This window comes from Triticum urartu, chromosome 4A, assembly GCF_056163025.1.
Source record: "Triticum urartu cultivar PI428250 chromosome 4A, HENAU_Tu73, whole genome shotgun sequence".
Lineage (NCBI taxonomy): Eukaryota > Viridiplantae > Streptophyta > Magnoliopsida > Poales > Poaceae > Triticum > Triticum urartu.
The window spans coordinates 157,360,891-157,380,665 of record NC_141876.1 but is presented as its reverse complement, the minus strand read 5'-3'; positions in this window follow the sequence as shown (position 1 = coordinate 157,380,665).

The window sequence follows — 19,775 nt, the reverse complement described above, 5'->3', positions numbered from 1 at the left end:
CAACGTGTGATGAAGAATCACTCCAAAGTTCTTATCTAGCAGAGAACATAAGAAGAAATTGTTTGTAGCGTATGAAACCACCTCAAAGTTATCATTTCCGATCGATCTATAGAGCTATTCCTATAAGTGTCACAAATAGCCCAAGAGTTTGTACTAAAATAACACCATATGATACACATCAACTAACTCTAATGTCACCTAGATACTCTAATGTCACCTATATACTCCAATGTCACCACGAGTATCCGTGAATTGATTATACAATATGCATCAAACAATTTCAGATTCATAATACTCAATCCAACACAAAGAACTTCAAAGAGTTCCCCAAGATTTCTACCGGAGAAACAAGGACGAAAATGTGCATCAAACCCTCTGCTTATATTTCCCCAATGTCACCTCGGGAATCCGTGTGTTCAGTGCCAAGAGATACATCAACTGATCTCAAATCCAACAAAGTATTCAATCCGATAAAAGTGAAATCTCAAACGTAGAACTCAATTCATCACAACAAGATAGAGAGGGGAAAACACGATATGATCCAACTATATTAACAAAGCTCGCGATACATCAAGATCATGGCAAATCAAGAACATGAGAGCAAGAGAGATCAAACACATAGCTACTAGTACAAACTGCTACCTCTTGAGCATGCGTTGGTTTTCCCTTGAAGAGGAAAGGGTGATGCAGCAAAGTAGTGTAAGTATTTCCCTTAGTTTTTGAGAACAAAGTTATCAATCCAGTAGGAGACTTCACGCAAATAGCCTACTACCTGTACAAACAATCAAAACCTCACAACCAACACGATAAAGGGGTTGTCAATCCCTTCATTGCCACTTGCAAAGGTGAGATCTAATAAAGATAATAAGATAAATATTTTTGGTATTTTTGTTGTATAGATTGAAACGTAAAGATTGCAAAATAAATAGTAAACTAGAATTATAGATCGGAAACTTATATGATGTAAAGTAGACCCGGGGGCCATAGGTTTCACTAGTGCCTTCTCTCATGATAGCATATATTACGGTGGGTGAACAAATTACTGCCGAGCAATTGATAGAAAATCGCATAGTTATGAGAATAACTAGGCATGATCACGAACATAGGCATCACATCTGTTTCAAGTAGACCGAAACGATTCTGCATCTACTACTATTACTCCACACATCGACCGCTATCCAGCATGCATCTAGAGTATTAAGTTCATAAGAACAGAGTAACGCATTAGGCAAGATGACATGATGTAGAGGGATAAACTCAAGCAATATGATATAAACCCCATATTTTTATCCTCGAAGGCAACAATACAATACGTGCCTTGCTGCCCCTACTGTCACTGAGAAAGGACACTGCAAGATTGAACCCAAAGCTAAGCACTTCTCCCATTGCAAGAAAGATCAATCTAGTAGGCCAAACACTACTAGGGAAAACCTTATACACAGAATATTAGCAGCAGCGCGGAACAAAAAGAAGTGCCACTACTAATTAGCAGTAGCGCGGTCAAGGAAAACGCGCTACAGATGCGAATTTAGCAGTAGCGCTTGAGGGCTAAACTGCGCTGCTACAAAAATCCACCTATAGTAACAAACACCCTAAGTTTAGCAGCAGCGCGGTGTCGCGGGGCACGCTACTGCTACAGAAATAGTAGTAGCACACTTTTTGCTCAGGTCGCTGCTGCTAATTTTGAAATTGTCCACACGGTTGGCCCCGTTTAGCAGTAGCGCGTGCGAGAAACACGCGCTACTGTTATGCTATTATTAGTAGCGCGTTTTCGCTCCCACGCTACTGCTAAGTTGCAGGGCCCCACCACCTTTTTCCACCCACCCATCCTCCCCTCCCCCATCCTCCCTTTCCCCTACCTCCCATCCTCCCTCTCTCACTCTTCTTCTTCCTCAATACTTCTCCCCCCATTACTCTCCCTCTTCTACCGACATTTCTCTCTCTTCATTACTCCTAGCTAACTACACACCACCTCCATTAATGCATCTCCTTTCTCTTTTTCCTTCCCCCTCCACTAGTTGAAGTTGTCTCCTCCCAAATTAGCTTGCTAGGTAGATGTAGCATTTAGTTAAGTGACCTATTTGCCCCCTAACTAGATATATCTTTGTTAAGAAGAGCTTTTTGCACTTTTGATCTCCCTACATCATCATCTCCACCGTGTGCTCGATCTCGAGATAGAGATGATTAAAATTTCATGCTTTTGCAAAATGGAAATAGTGTATGTGTGTGTGATATGATAATTGGGCAATATGATGGAAATTGTGTGTGTGGCATGAGTTGACGCCAAATTGTGCTTTTGAGTTGCCTATGTTTTGCTGAGATGTCGATTTATTTCCGTTCCGGCGAATTCCGGGCAAACTCTAGATCTATATGTCCTATTTTTAGGGAAGGTCATGCCGAATTTTTGTATGACTTTGATGCATGCACACATTTTTATAATCAATTTGTTTATTATTACTGTGCAGATGTTCATGATGGTCAGTGGAACGATGGTGGATAGGTGGTTGCGGTCGGCGGTGCAGGACATGAAAGAAAATAACCGGACAGAGGTTTTATGTCTGTGTCGAAAATGCAAAGGAATAGTTTGGCTCAACCCCTATGACGATGGTCGTGTCGAAGCGCACCTGCTCATGACTGGTTTCATGGATGGCTATACTCGATGGATAATTGAAGATGAGGATGACGATGTTGAGGACGCCGACGGGGCAGGCAATGACGACACGGGGCAAGACGAAGAGATGATCGATAATGGTGGCGGGGAATAGGCCAGACATGGCGGCGGAGAAGGGGCCGGACATGGCGGAGGAGAAGGGGACGGACATGGCGGCGAAGAGAACATGGACTCCACGCAGCAGAGTTCATCGGTACTAAGTTCAATCGTGCGAGACCCTCATGTTCAAGCACTTCTTCGCAAGGAGACGAGTACTGGGAGACCTGCTTCTAGAGAGGAGTCTAAGCTGGAGTAACTGGTGGTAGACTCGAACACCCCATTGTATGATGGTTGCAATCCTGAGGTGACCCGCTTGAGTTTCACGCTCCAACTCCTGAAGACGAAGGCTAAAAACAAATGGACCGACACTAGCCTCGATGAGCATCTCAAGTACCTAAAGGATGTTCTTCCTGTGGGGAATCTATGTCCTACTAGTGTTGATGAGGCCAAGAAGATCATGTGCCCTCTTGATCTGCCGCACGTTAGATACCATGCATCCATCAACGATTGCATAATTTGTCGGAAGGAGCACGTGGAAAAAACAAGTTGTCCGGTGTGCAATGCTTCTCGATACAAGAAGGCCGGGAAGAAATGTCTGCAAAAAGTTGTATGGTACTTACCGATCACTCCCCGTCACCAGCGGTATTTCATAGATCCAAAGGAAGCAAAGCTAATGCGCTGGCACGCGCAGAGGAAGAAGCCCGACGATGGAGATGATCTGAATCTAAGACATGTCAAGGATGGAAGCCAATGGAGAGCGTTGAACAGCTTCTATCGGTATTTCGAATGTGATGCAAGGAACATCGTGCTCGGCGCGTGTACCGATGGCATGAATCCGTTTGGCAACTAGAACACCAACCATAGCACATGGCACGTGTTTGTATGGATGTACAACCTCCCCCCTGGTTGTGCATGAAGTCGAAGTACATTCACATGAGCATGCTTATTCAAGGGCCCAAACAACCAGGAAATAATATTAATTTGTATCCGGGGCTACTTCAACAGGAGTTAGACACGTTATGGAAAACACCGGCCAAGACATGGGACGCCAGCAAAGGCGAGCATTTCTACACGAGAGTCGCGCTGGTCACGACGGTGCACGACTATCTCGGTTACGGATATGTCACAGGCCAGGTGTGTCATGGATATTGCGGATGCACGAGGTGCATGGATGATACGACATCTCAGCAGCTAACGTCAAGGAAAGGTGGCGGGTCTGGGAAAATCGTGTACATGGGGCATCAAAGATGGCTCGAACAGGACGACCTGTGGAGAAACCGTGGAGATCTATTCAATGGTCACGCTGAGCATCGAGGACCTCCACATAAGCGGAGCGGCACCGAAATCGATGAGCTGTTCAAAAACTGGAAGGAGTGCCCCGCGCCGGGAAAGACGATGAAAAAGGCACTGGAGTCGCTGCTGAAGGTATGGAAGACGAGGTCTGTGTTCTAGGACTTGGAGTACTGGCACAAACTCGATACACCTCATTGCCTTGATCAAATGCATATATGTAAGAATGTCCTTGAGATCTTGCTCGCGACATTGATGAACATGCCGGATAAGACCAAGGATGGGCTGAAGGCAAGAAAAGACTTGTAAGATTTGAATATCAGGGAAGATCTGCACATGCCGCCCCATAAAAAGTCAGACCAGAAAGAGATGGAGACAGAGGCGCGGGAGAAGAAGGGCAAGAAAATAAAGAAAGAGGATTATTGCCCCCTTCTTGCTTCACCTTAAGTCAGGCTGAGATCGATCAATTCTTTAAGTGCCTTACCAGAGTCAAAGTTAGTTCTGGTTACTGTGGCAAGATAAGCAGATATCTAGACACGGACAAGAAAAGGTTCAGCGGGATGAAGTCCCATGACTTTCATGTGATGATGACGCAAATACTACCTGTTGCCCTTAGAGGGATAATGGACAAGCACGCCCGTGACACGCTTATTGGTCTCTGCAACTTTTTCGACGTCATCTCTCAAAAGTTGATCTGTGTGAAGAAGCTCCGAAGGCTACAGGAAGAGATCGTTGTGACACTGAATGAGCTTGAGATGTACTTCCCGCCCACGTTCTTTGACGTGATGGTGCATCTGCGTGTCCATATTGTGGATGGCATAATAGACCTGGGGCCGTCATTTCTGCACAACATGATGCCGTTTGAGAGGATGAATGGGATCATCAATGGATTCGTTCGTAACATGTCCCATCTGGATGGAAGCATCGCCCAGGGCTATCTGACACAAGAGTGCATCTCTTTCTGCGAGAATTTTCCATATGGCGTAGACCAGCCGCCTGGTGTTAGTGTTGGTTTGCCCGTTAACAAGCACGATGGGAGGCTCGAAGGAGAAGGTAACTCCAATGGTCGCAGGGAACTGCACGTGGCATACTCAGATCGACGTAGCGACTTTGACAGAGCAATCTTGGTAGTGCTACAACACCTAGACGAGGTAGATCCTTTCGTGGCACTGCACAGAAAAGTTATCGCAAAGAAGTATCGTGACCGGGGGGTATGCAGGACGGACGCCAAAGTTACTAGAGAGCACAACTCCACTTTCCTGCATTGATTCAAAGAGCATATTATTGCTAATCCCCCGTAGGAGGGCTCTAAGGACGGATTGCTCATATACGCCTTAGCACATGGCCCCTCGTCCAACCTCGTAACCTATCAGGCATATGATATCAACGGATACACGTTCTACAAAGAGGCCAAAGATATGGACAGTGATGATCAGAACTCAGGGGTGACAATGGAATGCATGACCGGCAGTGACAACAGCGCAACTGAAAGATTTTACGGAAGGGCCGAGGAGATCTGGGAGCTTGACTACTCTGGACTGCACAACACGACGATGTTCCGTGTCAGATGTGCTAAGAATGTCGAAAGAGAAAACCGGAATTTCACTACCATGACTATACCCGACGCCAAGAGCACTATCGTGAACGCTATCACAAAAAACGAGCCATGGGTACACGCTAAGCACGTGACACAATGCTTCTTCATAACCAACCCACGCAATCCCAACCGTGTTCTTGTGAGGAGAGGTAAAAGAACATCATTGGAATGGATGGAGTCACCAACGAGGAAGACTATGATCAGTACGGCAATCCAATGAGGGAAGATGACGATGATGATGAAATATACATCAAAAGAAGAATCAGTACTACATTACCTAAGAAAAATTGTACTCCATGGAAAAGGAAAAGTCACAATGAGGGGCTCAATTATTCTTCAACGAACAAGAAGGGAAAGAAGCTGACTCAAAAACGAAAACGTCAACGCTGAGGAACCTTATGTTATCGGTCAAATGATGTAATATATATGTTCCTATTTTGTATACATATTTAACCGTCAAATGATGCAATATATATCTCCTTCCCTTCGTTCACAGCTCTCGGAAAACAAGAAAAGAAAAGTGAGAGAAAATAAAGGAAAAGAAAATAGAAGGAAACAAATAGGAAAACTGCTATATATAGGTACTGGTTATAGCAGCAACGCTTTTGTGTGAAAAGAGCTACCGCTAGTCAAGATAGCAGTAGCGGTTTCTACACGAAAGCGCTATAGCTACCTGAAGTAGCTATAGCGCGTTAAACGCGCTACTACTATGCCCACTTAACCCCCAAAATCCCCACTCCTCTCCCTTCATCCCGCCTCTTTTCCCCCAAATCCCCACACTCTGTTAAGCCATCCCTCCAATACGGTTCCACGCCCTGTAGTGGGCTTTTGCTTCTTTGTAATTGAGTCGGGTGACTTATGAGAGTGCACCCTTTTAGTTCAGACTGGGAGTTTTGTCAGAGCCGGATTATCCCAAAATTTTTTTTGGGTTTTCCAGGCGCTTTCCATCGCACAGTACTTCCGTACTATGGCCGCCAAGTCAGCAAAGTGTGCAATGTCACGGCGACTTATGGCGTTGAGGATTCCCTTGTCCGTGCAATTGCTGCAGTCCTTGACCTTGTTCATTACAAGGAGGAATCTGGCCCAATAGTGATGTACTGTCTCTTGGGGCTCTTACCTAATGTGGGAAAGATCGTTTATATCTGGGTGGGTGGGTGGATTTAAGTCCAGACCTTGACCCAATCTGAGACCCAGGGGCGCAGGAGTTTCCGATCTTGGAAGTTTGGGCTCCGGGAAGTTGCCCCGCATATTCGGCATGCAACCTGATTCTAGGTTCAGGTTCAGGGCGATGTCCTCCCGTGGATGGGTATCCGGCATGGAGAGCTCGGGAATCTGGACATAGTTCGTCCTCGGAATAGAGGAAGAATCGCCGCATTGCTCCTCTACCACCGCTATCTGATGGGTGACAGGCGGAGAGATAATCTCCCTTTGGTTGGGTTTAAGCCCAATCCGATTGTAGCCTGTAGCGACTCCCAGAGCGGCGATGCGATCCAAGAGCTCGTTCAAAGAGGAGAGCTCCATTGGATCCATCTGCCCGGTGAATTTCGAGCCGATGTGGAGGCTATTTCGATGACCCAAGAAGTCATCATCGGTGCAGCGGCCGAGCGGGCGGTCATGACGAAGCTGCCTAGTCGGAGAGTTTGGCCTACAACCAGGGCTCCCCCAGAGGTGATGTTGTTCTTGACAACGAGATGAGCCATCCTTCCTTATGATGACGACACAGTGGAACTCTCAATGAAAGCACCAATGTCGGTGTCAAAACCGGCGGATCTCGGGTAGGGGTCCCGAACTATGCGTCTAAGGCGGATGATTACAGGAGGCAGGGGACACGATGTTTTACCCAGGTTCGGGCCCTCTTGATGGAGGTAATACCCTACGTCCTGCTTGATTGATCTTGATGATATGAGTATTACAAGAGTTGATCTACCACGAGATCGAAGAGGCTAAACCCTAGAAGCTAGCCTATGGTGTGATTGTTGTTGTCCTACGAACTAAACCCTCTGGTTTATATAGACACCGGAGGGGCCTAGGGTTACACAGATTCGGTTACAAGGGAGGAGATCTACACATCCGTATCGCCAAGCTTGCCTTCCACGCCAAGGAGAGTCCCATCCGGACACGGGACGAAGCCTTCAATCTTGTATCTTCATAGTCCAACAGTCCGGCTATCCGGAGACCCCCTAATCCAGGACTCCCTCAACTGGGGCAGGGGTTAAGGAAGGGTCTGGAAGGTGTGCCCAAGAAAAAGGATAGGAAGAGATCGGGGAAGATAGCTGCCTCCAAACAAGCCAGAGCACATAGCAGCCGGACGATGGATTTTGAAGAGCGTGTACCCATGAAAGGTGCGGCCATGTTCCATATCAGGGGCGAGCTGATGCTACCGCCGAAACCGTTGGAGGCATTATCAGGGGATCTCAGGAGACTGCACGACCATGTGCTGTCGACTGAGAAAAGCCTACTAGCCTCGAAGGATCCAGGATATCCGACATATGTGGCTCGTGTGCCTGAGGGGAAGTGCTATGTCGACACACGGCCTGCGGAGGTGTTCTTTCTGCGGTTTGACCATATCTTTGACATGTTTCTGACAAGGTGGCTCGATTTTACAATCATCCGCCTTTTGTGCTACATATGAGCTCCATCATGAAGACAGAAGAAGTCTTGCAAATCTGTGTGGCGGATCCGTACTACATGCATGAGTCTTTCTTGAGTCTCGGCGACTTTGAGTGTGAAACTGCTAGGGACTACCTCCAAAACTTCATGGTACAGAATAAGGACCAGGAAATTGTCCTCCTGCCTTATCATCCAAAGTAAGTCAGTTCCGGACAACCCTTTCGTACATTTCAATCATTCCTTCTCTCTCATATGGAGAATAATTTGAGGTGTCTTTTCCCCGCGGCAACGGGCGCACCGTCCTTATCGTTCTTTACCCGTGAGTCTCCCACACCGTGTATTTCGACCCTTCCAGGGACTATGAGAAGAAGGATGTGACGCCCGGGTAATTAAGCTACAGTGATCCTCTGCTAATGGTGCCACGTCACCTCGTTTATAGTTGCTAATCTCGAGTTAGTTCGAAACCGATTCAAATTCAAATTCAATAATAGGCAAACAATAAAAGTTTTCAAATATTAAAACTAAAATGTTCGGAGTGAACCAAATATTGCATAGATAATTATGGTGGAGAAACCACACTTTTATAAAATGTTTAAATACTCTTAAATGAATAAAAGAGTCGCAAAAACAATTATTTTAATGCTTTAAAAATAATAAACATTTTCAAAACTAAATTTTTATAAGTATTAAACTATTGTGGCAGTGGCATAATTTGTAAAATCCTATTTAGGTGCCACTTTGGTAATTTACTAAAACTAAAATAAAAGGAAACTAAAAGAAAGCAAAGTATAAAAAAATAGAAAACAAAACTAACAAAAAAGGGAAATAGAAGAACCCCCCCCCCACTGGGCCACGGCCCAGCTGGCCTCTAGACCCACTAGGCCGGTCCAGTCGGCCCAGCCGCCGCCCGACCTAACCCTAGACGACCGACGCCCCCACTCCCCTCGTTCCCCACTCCCCCCTCTCGTTTCCCCGCACACCTCCCTCTGCTTCCTCGATCTGGATCGGGGGCAACGACCCCGACCCCGATCCCGCATCGCCCCGCTCGTCCCTCGACACCGCCGCTCGCCCTGCACCCGCCCGATGCCGTCCGTCGTCGCCCGGAGCCCGCGTCGACCGCGCCAAGCCGCCTCCTCGCCGGAGATGGACGGATCCCGGAGGCCCCGTCGCGGATCCGGCCTCCCCTCGCCTTGCTCCCCACGTCGGAGTCCCATCGTCGACCGGTGCCCGCCTCCGCCACCACTGCCGTGCCGGTGCCTCGCCGTCTCGGTCGCGTCCACCGCGGCTACCCGCGACCCCGGCGAGCACGCTCGCGCCTGCGGGCTGCCACCTCCGCCCCGCAGCTTCTCCGTCGTCCCCGTCGCCGGCCATCCTCGAGCTTGCTGCCAAATGCCCTACAGCAGCAACGTGAGGCCCTCTGTCGCCTTCCCTCCCTCCTACGCACTACTTCGCCGTAGGGTGCCAACGCCGACGCGCCCGAGCTCGTGCTCCCCCCGCTCGCGCCTCCCCACTTGCGCTGGCTGCCGCTCGTCGATTGCCCCTCCTCTGTAGCTCGCTCAGCTTCGCGCGGCCCGCAGTGCTGCCCGCGCCGACCGCCGCCTCCCGTGACCCCCCTGCTGCGGGCCTCGCCTCTTGCGCCGGCTTGCCCGGGCCACTCCCGTCGCCCGCCCGGCCTCATCCGCCGCGGCGCCCCTAGGTCACCGCAACGGCGCTGGCACACTCACGGGGCTCTGCCCTGGCACCCCCATGCCCATTAGCCCGCGCGCCCATGCCCGCTAGGACCCCCCTTGCCTATGACACAGGGGCCCCACGCCCCCTGAACGTTTAAAAAAAGGATTAAAGAAAATAAATAAGTAAATAAATAAAAATAAAAATGAATAAATAAAATAAATTATTAATTAATTAATTAAGTTAATTAATCATGTTTAATTAATCTAATTAACTAGTAGTTTAATTAAATAGTAATTAGTTTAGCTCATTCCTAATTAATCTAAACAGGGAATGACAGGTGGGTCCCATTAGACCCACACGTCAGTTTGACCAGTCAACATCTCTGTTGACTGCTGACGTCATGCTGACGTCAGCATGCACTATTCTGGATAATGTTGAATTAAATTAATTAAATAAATTCTAAGATGATTTAAAACTTAAGAAAATCATATAAAATAAACCGTAGCTCAGATGAAAATACTTTCTACACGAAAGTTGCTCAGAACGATGAGACGAATCTGGATTCGCAGCCCGTTCGTCCGCCACGCATCCCTAGCATAGCGAACACGCAACTTTCCCCCTCCGGTTCATCTGTTCGAAAACGCGAAACACCGGGGATACTTTCCCGGATGTTTCCCCCTTCACCGGTACCACCTCGTACCACGTTAGTGGCACACCTAGCATCACGCCTTGTCATGTCATGCATTTGTTTGCGATATATTTATTGTTTCTTCCCCCTCTTCTCTTGCTAGACACCGAGACCGACGCCGCTGCTACCCAATACGACTACGGTGTTGACGACCCCTCTCTCTTGCCAGAGCAACTAGGCAAGCCCCCCCTTGATCACCAGATATCGCCCATTCCTTGTCTATATTGCTTGCCTTAGAGTAGTGTAGCATGTTACTGCTTTCGGTTAATCCTATTCTGATGCATAGCCTGTCATTGTTGCTACTGTTGTTACCCTTACCTGCTATCCTACTGCTTAGTATAGGATGCTAGTTTTTCATCAGTGGCCCTACATTCTTGTCCGTCTGCCATGCTATACTACTGGGCCGTGATCACTTCGGGAGGTGATCACGGGCATATATTATATGCTTTACACTGTTACATTACCTGTGATACTGTTCGGAGATGGGGCCTGAAGGGGCAGGTGGCTCCATCCCGGTAGAGGTGGGCCTGGGTTCCCGACGGCCCCCGACTGTTACTTTGTGGCGGAGCGACAGGGCAGGTTGAGACCACCTAGGAGAGAGGTGGGCCTGGCCCTGGTCGGTGTTCGCGGATATTTAACACGTTTAACAAGATCTTGGTATTTGATCTGAGTCTGGCTACTGGCCTATACGCACTAACCATCTACGCGGGGACAGTTATGGGCACTCGACGTCGTGGTATCAGCCGAAGCCTTCGTGACGTCAGCGACTGAGTGGCGCGCGCCGGATTGGACCGTAAGCCTGCTCTTGTATTAAGGGGGCTAGTTCTGCTTCCGGCCGCGTTCGCAACGTGCAGGTGTGCAAAGGGCGATGGGCCCAGACCCCTGCGCCATAGGATTTAGACCGGCGTGCTGACCTCTCTGTTGTGCCTAGGTAGGGATGCGACGTGTTGATCTTCCGAGGCCGGGCATGACCCAGGAAAGTGTGTCCGGCCAAATGGGATTGAGCGTGTTGGGATATGTGGTGCACCCCTGCAGGGAAGTTAATCTATTCGAATAGTCGTGATCTTCGGTAACAGGATGACTTGGAGTTGTACCTTGACCTTATGACAACTAGAACCGGATACTTAATAAAACACACCCTTCCAAGTGCCAGATACAACCGGTGATCGCTCTCTCACAGGGCGATGAGGGGAGGATCATCGGTTAGGATTATGCTATGTGATGATACTTGGAGGACTTCAGTCTACTCTCTTCTACATGCTGCAAGATGGAGGTGGCCAGAAGCGTAGTCTTCGACAGGATTAGCTATCCCCCTCTTATTCTGGCTTTCTGCAGTTCAGTCCACCGATATGGCCCTTTACACATTTACCCATGCATATGTAGTGTAGCTCCTTGCTTGCGAGTACTTTGGATGAGTACTCACGGTTGCTTTCTCCCTCTTTTCCCCCTATCCCTTCTACCTGGTTGTCGCAACCAGATGTTGGAGCCCAGGATCCAGACGCCACCGTCGATGACGACTCCTACTACACCGGAGGTGCCTACTACTACGTGCTGCCCGCTGACGACGACCAGGAGTAGTTAGGAGGATCCCAGGCAGGAGGCCTGCGCCTCTTTCGATCTGTATCCCAGTTTGTGCTAGCCTTCTTAAGGCAAACTTGTTTAACTTATGTCTGTACTCAGATATTGTTGCTTCCGCTGACTCGTCTATGATCGAGCTCTTGTATTCGAGCCCTCGAGGCCCCTGGCTTGTAATATGATGCTTGTATGACTTATTTTTATTTGTACAGTTGTGTTGTGATATCTTCCCGTGGGTCTCTGATCTTGATCGTACACGTTTGCGTGTATGATTAGTGTACGGTCAAATCGGGGGCGTCACAAGTTGGTATCAGAGCCGACTGCCTGTAGGAATTCCCCCTTCCACACTCCTTGGCCGAAGTCGAGTCTGGTCATTGCAAAACTTTTACTAACATGGCTGTGTGCCTTACGGGCCCACGTCGCCATCTGGGTGGTACTAGGATCTTTTACTCCTCGATCCTTACTCTGGGACTCTAATCTCTCTTCTATTCGGGTTAAATGAATTTTGCTAAATCTAACATTAGGATCTCGTTATCTCTTTCACCCGGAGAGCCCCTTATTACTGATGATCGTCTGCTGTACGTGAAGACCCTGAAGATACTCTCCGCTGTTAACCCGAGAACTTGTGTTCATCGTGTTTGCAATTCCCCTTCCACCGTCAACCCTTATGGATAACTACTTGCAGTTGTTATTCGTACATTCATCCATAGTTGGTCTTGTTATTACAAGATACCCCGTAATACTTGTCGTTGTTCGATAATCCTTTGAGCTTACTGCCTTGCTGTTCCTTGTCACCTGAATACCCCTATGGATAATTCTCGCACTTATCGAGTATCCGCTCACCCCCCAGTTGTTCATGTGTTTCAGAATGGTCTTCGAAATACTATTCGATCTTCCGAAAATCCTCAGCAGCTTATTGCTCTTGAAATTCTTTGCTTGCTTGCATTATGGTTAATCCCATAAGTATAGTAATCTTATTGGCATTCTTTGCCACCGTCATTTTGATCCTATTGATTCAACATGAGTGCGAATGCACGCAATCATCAGTCAGATCCTAGAATTCATCCTTCCGGCTCAGACGCCAGTTTAAACATGAGCTGGATCTCGACCAATCAATTGACCATCTATCGTACCCCTAAGGCTATTCAACTTATCCATCCCTGGTCAGAGCATTGCTTCTGATCCCTTGTCTTGGAATTGATAATTCCTTTACATTTGAGCCTTGAATTAGTTAGTTGTTTCTAAAGTCTGATCTCCTTGCATTGTTTCTCCCTCTGGTTGAGTACCGATGCTCACACCAGATCCCTTGAGGACCACCAGATCCTTTGTTGGATTTTATCCGACAGCGTCCTTCATATTCAATAAGTCTATGAGCCTTTCCTCGGATACATAATGCCTTTGGTAAATTGTATCCTCTGCTTTCTCAAGCATGCTCTACTATCGAGCTTGTGTTATTTATTCTTGAAATTTGTGGTATATACTCCTAAGATGCCCTGATGGGTTGAACCTATGCCTTCCCCAAACGATATGAACCCGAAAGTTTTCGCGAGTCATACTCTTCTGTTGCTCCGCCAGATAGAATTTCTACACTACAGCCTCATCAAAAGCGAGAAGTAAAATGGAAGGTTATGCATTGAAGAAGTGGGAGTCGACCTTGAGCCCTTGCGTTCATGCCCATGGACCCAATGTGGAACTTTTGTTTGAAGCTTCTTGTAAATGATAATAATCCCCTTGTCATAAGTTCGTCCTGTATCTATGTTTGGTCCTTTACAATCATGGTTCTGACCATATTTTCTCCTTAATACCATTTCTCGGACAAGTTGAAGTACTTGTCTTGTGCAGATCATTGCACTTGTCCAACCTTTACTTTGACCTACCGTCGAGTATTACACCCTGGTATCTCGGGAATATCATGGGACATCATAACTTCTTATGGGTTCTTCATAAACTATTATCACTCGTCGGATCCAATTGTTCCTAGGTTTTGGGTTGTCGTCAACCAAGAACACCGAATAGTGAATCGAGTCCGCACTCTGATTCAATAACTCTTAAGTAAATGTTGTTGCTTATGAGTTAATAATCATTTAAGTCATTCCTAGCCTAATCGGCTATATCATCATTGTGCTAAATTTTAACTGTGCTACCTGGTCCTTCTTCACGGAGCACAATCCTCGACGATGAGCTAAGCTTACGCCGATTTACCTCATCATATCACTTCTCCCTGAACAGCAAACTTGATTTCGAGTTTGTGTCATACCCATGGTTCCAATAACCATTCGCTTCATCATTCCTTTCACTTGATGTCATCGCCGATCGATTACATCTTCGTGGAGCCTCTCAACTAAATTTGTCGTGGTCATCAAACAACATTTTGCTTCCTTCCAGAATATCAACCAAATGGATGATGACATGTAACCATCCTCGTCCCTCGATGATTTGTGTTATCACCGACAACATTATTGCCTTCCCTACAACACAAACGTGTTCGTGTTTTGAGTTATACCTGGAGACCCGTGCTATCCAGAAATTATTCTGAGTATTACCATCCTTTATGTCAAGAATGTCATGAGAATTTCACCACCTCCTAAGAATTCTTGATATAGGTAATACTTATCACCATCACCATTCTTTCTTGGTCCCCGTGTTGGATCTAACCGGGATACCAACAGGTGAACGGTGTTGTTTGGATTCTGCCCTTCTAGCAACCCTATTGCTTTGAAGTTAATGGTCGGCCGTTCGTTCTTAGACTATTGATTATTGAATCACCATTCTGACATTGGTCGTGCAACCCAACCCATATTTTGGGCGCACCTTTCAACCAATGTTTAATTGTGTATGTTTTCCACGAGCATACTTCCTTATATCATTTGATCTGACAAATGTTATCTCCTTGTTCACTTAATTGTGGAAATCCATCTTTTGGAAATCTCGAGGAATTGACGCTGAGTCCATCAGCCACCTCCTCGTCCTCTCATTGGTTAAATGATGAACTCTTGTTTTGGAACTCGCTTCCATAGTTCATTTCCAAGGATCTTACATTATCATCTAGTCAATGTGTGTTACACCTTTTCTTCTCGGGCACCCTGAGTCTGAGGTATCCTAACACCGACCAGATCTGAATCCCGGTCAGATATGACGGTTGGAATATATTTCCAAGGGTAATAACAATGTTCTTTTATGACCCGGTAAGGTGATGTCTTGCCCAGTACACCTGGCCGGAGGACCTATTGTTAATGTTTCCTTTTTAACAAGGTTATCCATTCTTCCCTGAGGAAATTGTAAGACTTATTCTACAAGTTATTCCTGATGGATCCTTTGTGTTTCCTAAGTCTGATCTTCACCTGATGACCATGTCAATGCTATCTCGAAGCATGTCAATGGTACTCTGATTTTCAACAGGAACATTTGAAGCACGATGCTAAATTTTATTTATCATTTATCCTAACACCATTGTATGGGTAATATCATGATATTCCTCCCCCTTACCTAAAAGGTTTTCTACTTTATATCCTGTCTTGGATATCATCCTCTGCTTGACTTTGGGGAGGATATACCCCTGATATATGTGTTTAAACACCTTTTCCTTTCCATTGTTCTTATTAATTTGATAACCATATTATCCTTCCCATTGTTTGGTTTAACCTTTCTTAAGGTTTATATGATCTAAGCAGTAATATTTTCCTGCTTACGAAAACACCTCGGTGTACCACCTTATCAGTCAGACCCTGTTACTATTGTTGATGACATTTCGGTAGCCACCGATGGACGGGAACCTTGCCTATTGGCCTGCCTCGTTCAACGAGCAGGAAAATGGTTCTCTTCGTCCCTCGCCCTTGGTACCAACGTTGTTGCCGACATAGCTGACATGGTACTCCCTGACATGCCTTGCTATCATGACCGTGCAAGATGTCACTGCTCCTATTAAAAAAAAGAACCACATGGTGGGCCCATAACCCACAGTTTCACAGGATCGAAACCTGACTCTCCTATACACCCTGTTGCCAAAGTTATTCCTAGAGCTTGACTTCGTATGTAATTTGCGAGCCACCTTCCTAGTGATCAATTCTGGTATCGGACACAATACTTATTCCCGTTGCTCTGAACCCCATTCACACTCTGTTTCAGGCAATGAACGATTGCCTATCCGCTTGAAACTTCTTATTGCACTGTCTTACTTTGCTCTCGATGTGTTTCATTTGTTCAACTCGAGAGATACTCATATGTTCATACTTGGGAAACCCCCAGAAGATTTTCCCTTGTAACATCCTATCGTTGTAGAGCTGCCCCTTACCTATTCGTAAGTACGATGGAGATCCCGAAGAAAGGATGACAAATTGATCATGGTGACTTGAAGCAGTGAAATGAAGACATCAACGAAAGGGATCAACCTCTTCGAAAGGGCAGCCAAGACCGAGAAGACTCGTTAGGTTTTTCGCTACCAACACCTTCGCCCCTTACTCCACCGCTTAAATCTCGGGACGAGATTTCTTGTAGTGGAGGAGAATTGTGACGCCCGGGTAATTAAGCTACAGTGATCCTCTGCTAATGGTGCCACGTCACCTCGTTTATAGTTGCTAATCTCGAGTTAGTTCGAAACCGATTCAAGTTCAAAATCAAAAATAGGCAAACAATAAAAGTTTTCAAATATTAAAACTAAAATGTTCGGAGTGAACCAAATATTGCATAGATAATTATGGTGGAGAAACCACACTTTTATAAAATGTTTAAATACTATTAAATGAATAAAAGAGTAGCAAAAACAATTATTTTAATGCTTTAAAAATAATAAACATTTTCAAAACTAAATTGTTATAAGTATTAAACTATTGTGGCAGTGGCATAATTTGTAAAATCCTATTTAGGTGCCACTTTGGTAATTTACTAAAACTAAAATAAAAGGAAACTAAAAGAAAGCAAAGTATAAAAAAACAGAAAACAAAACTAACAAAAAAAGGGAAATAGAAGAACCCCCCCCCACTGGGCCATGGCCCAGCTGGCCTCTGGACCCACTAGGCCGGTCCAGTCGGCCCAGCCGCCGCCCGACCTAACCCTAGACGACCGATGCCCCCACTCCCCTCGTTCCCCACTCCCCCCTCTCGTTTCCCCGCACACCTCCCTCTGCTTCCTCGATCTGGATCAGGGGCAACGACCCCGACCCCGATCCCGCATCGCCCCGCTCGTCCCTCGACACCGCCGCTCGCCCTGCACCCGCCCGATGTCGTCCGTCGTCGCCCGGAGCCCGCGTCGACCGCGCCAAGCCGCCTCCTCGCCGAAGATGGACAGATCCCGGAGGCCCCATCGCGGATCCGGCCTCCCCTCGCCTTGCTCCCCACGTCGGAGTCCCCTCGTCGACCGGTGCCCACCTCCGCCACCACTGCCGTGCCGGTGCCTCGCCGTCTCGATCGCGTCCACCGCGGCTCCCCACGACCCCGGCGAGCACGCTCGCGCCTGCGGGCTGCCACCTCTGCCCCGCAGCTTCTCCGTCGTCCCCGTCGCCGGCCATCCTCGAGCTCGCTACCAAATGCCCTACAGCAGCAACGTGAGGCCCTCTGTCGCCTTCCCTCCCTCCTACGCACTACTTCGCCATAGGGTGCCAACGCCGACGCGCCCGAGCTCGTGCTCCCCCCGCTCGCGCCTCCCCACTTGCGCTGGCTGCCGCTCGTCGATTGCCCCTCCTCTGTAGCTCGCTCAGCTTTGTGCGGCCCGCAGTGTTGCCCGCGCCGACCGCTGCCTCCCGTGACCCCCCTGCTGCGGGCCTCGCCTCTTGCGCCGGCTTGCCTGGGCCACTGCCGTCGCCCGCCCGGCCTCATCCGCCGCGGCGCCCCTGGGTCACCGCAACGGCGTTGGCGCGCTCACAGGGCTCTGCCCTGGCACCCCCATGCCCGTTAGCCCGCGCGCCCATGCCCGCTAGGACCCCCCTTGCCTATGACACAGGGCCCCACGCCCCTTGAACGTTCTAAAAAAAGGATTAAAGAAAAAAAATAAGTAAATAAATAAAAATAAAAATGAATAAATAAAATAAATTATTAATTAATTAATTAAGTTAATTAATCCTGTTTAATTAATCTAATTAACTAGTAGTTTAATTAAACAGTAATTAGTTTAGCTCATTCCTAATTAATCTAAACAGGGAATGACAGGTGGGTCCCATTGGACCCACACGTCAGTTTGACCAGTCAACATCTCTGTTGACTGCTGACGTCATGCTGACGTCAACGTGCACTATTCTGGATAATGTTGAATTAAATTAATTAAATAAATTCTAAGATGATTTAAAACTTAAGAAAATCATATAAAATAAACCGTAGCTCAGATGAAAATACTTTCTACACGAAAGTTGCTCAAAACGACGAGACGAATCCGGATTCGCAGCCCGTTCGTCCGCCACGCATCCCTAGCATAGCGAACACGCAACTTTCCCCCTCCGGTTCATCTGTTCGAAAACGCGAAACACCGGGGATACTTTGCCGGATGTTTCCCCCTTCACCGGTACCACCTCGTACCGCGTTAGTGGCACACCTAGCATCACGCCTTGTCATGTCATGCATTTGTTTGCGATATATTTATTGTTTCTTCCCCCTCTTCTCTCACTAGACACCGAGACCGACGCCGCTGCTACCCAATACGACTACGGTGTTGACGACCCCTCTCTCTTGCCAGAGCAACTAGGCAAGCCCCCCCTTGATCACCAGATATCGCCCATTCCTTCTCTATATTGCTTGCCTTAGAGTAGTGTAGCATGTTACTGCTTTCGGTTAATCCTATTCTGATGCATAGCCTGTCATTGTTGCTACTGTTGTTACCCTTACCTGCTATCCTACTGCTTAGTATAGGATGCTAGTTTTTCATCAGTGGCCCTACATTCTTGTCCGTCTGCCATGCTATACTACTTGGCCGTGATCACTTCGGGAGGTGATCACGGGCATATACTATATGCTTTACACTGTTACATTACCTGTGATACTGTTCGGAGATGGGGGCTGAAGGGGCAGGTGGCTCCATCCCGGTAGAGGTGGGCCTGGGTTCCCGATGGCCCCCGACTGTTACTTTGTGGCGGAGCGACAGGGCAGGTTGAGACCACCTAGGAGAGAGGTGGGCCTGGCCTTGGTCGGTGTTCGCGGATATTTAACACGTTTAACAAGATCTTGGTATTTGATCTGAGTCTGGCTACTGGCCTATACGCACTAACCATCTACGCGGGGACAGTTATGGGCACTCGACGTCGTGGTATCAGCCGAAGCCTTCGTGACGTCAGCGACTGAGTGGCGCGCGCCGGATTGGACCGTAAGCCTGCTCTTGTATTAAGGGGGCTAGTTCTGCTTCCGGCCGCGTTCGCAACGTGCAGGTGTGCAAAGGGCGATGGGCCCAGACCCCTGCGCCATAGGATTTAGACCGGCGTGCTGACCTCTCTATTGTGCCTAGGTAGGGATGCGACGTGTTGATCTTCCGAGGCCGGGCATGACCCAGGAAAGTGTGTCCGGCCAAATGGGATTGAGCGTGTTGGGATATGTGGTGCACCCCTGCAGGGAAGTTAATCTATTCGAATAGTTGTGATCTTCGGTAACAGGATGACTTGGAGTTGTACCTTGACCTTATGACAACTAGAACCGGATACTTAATAAAACACACCCTTC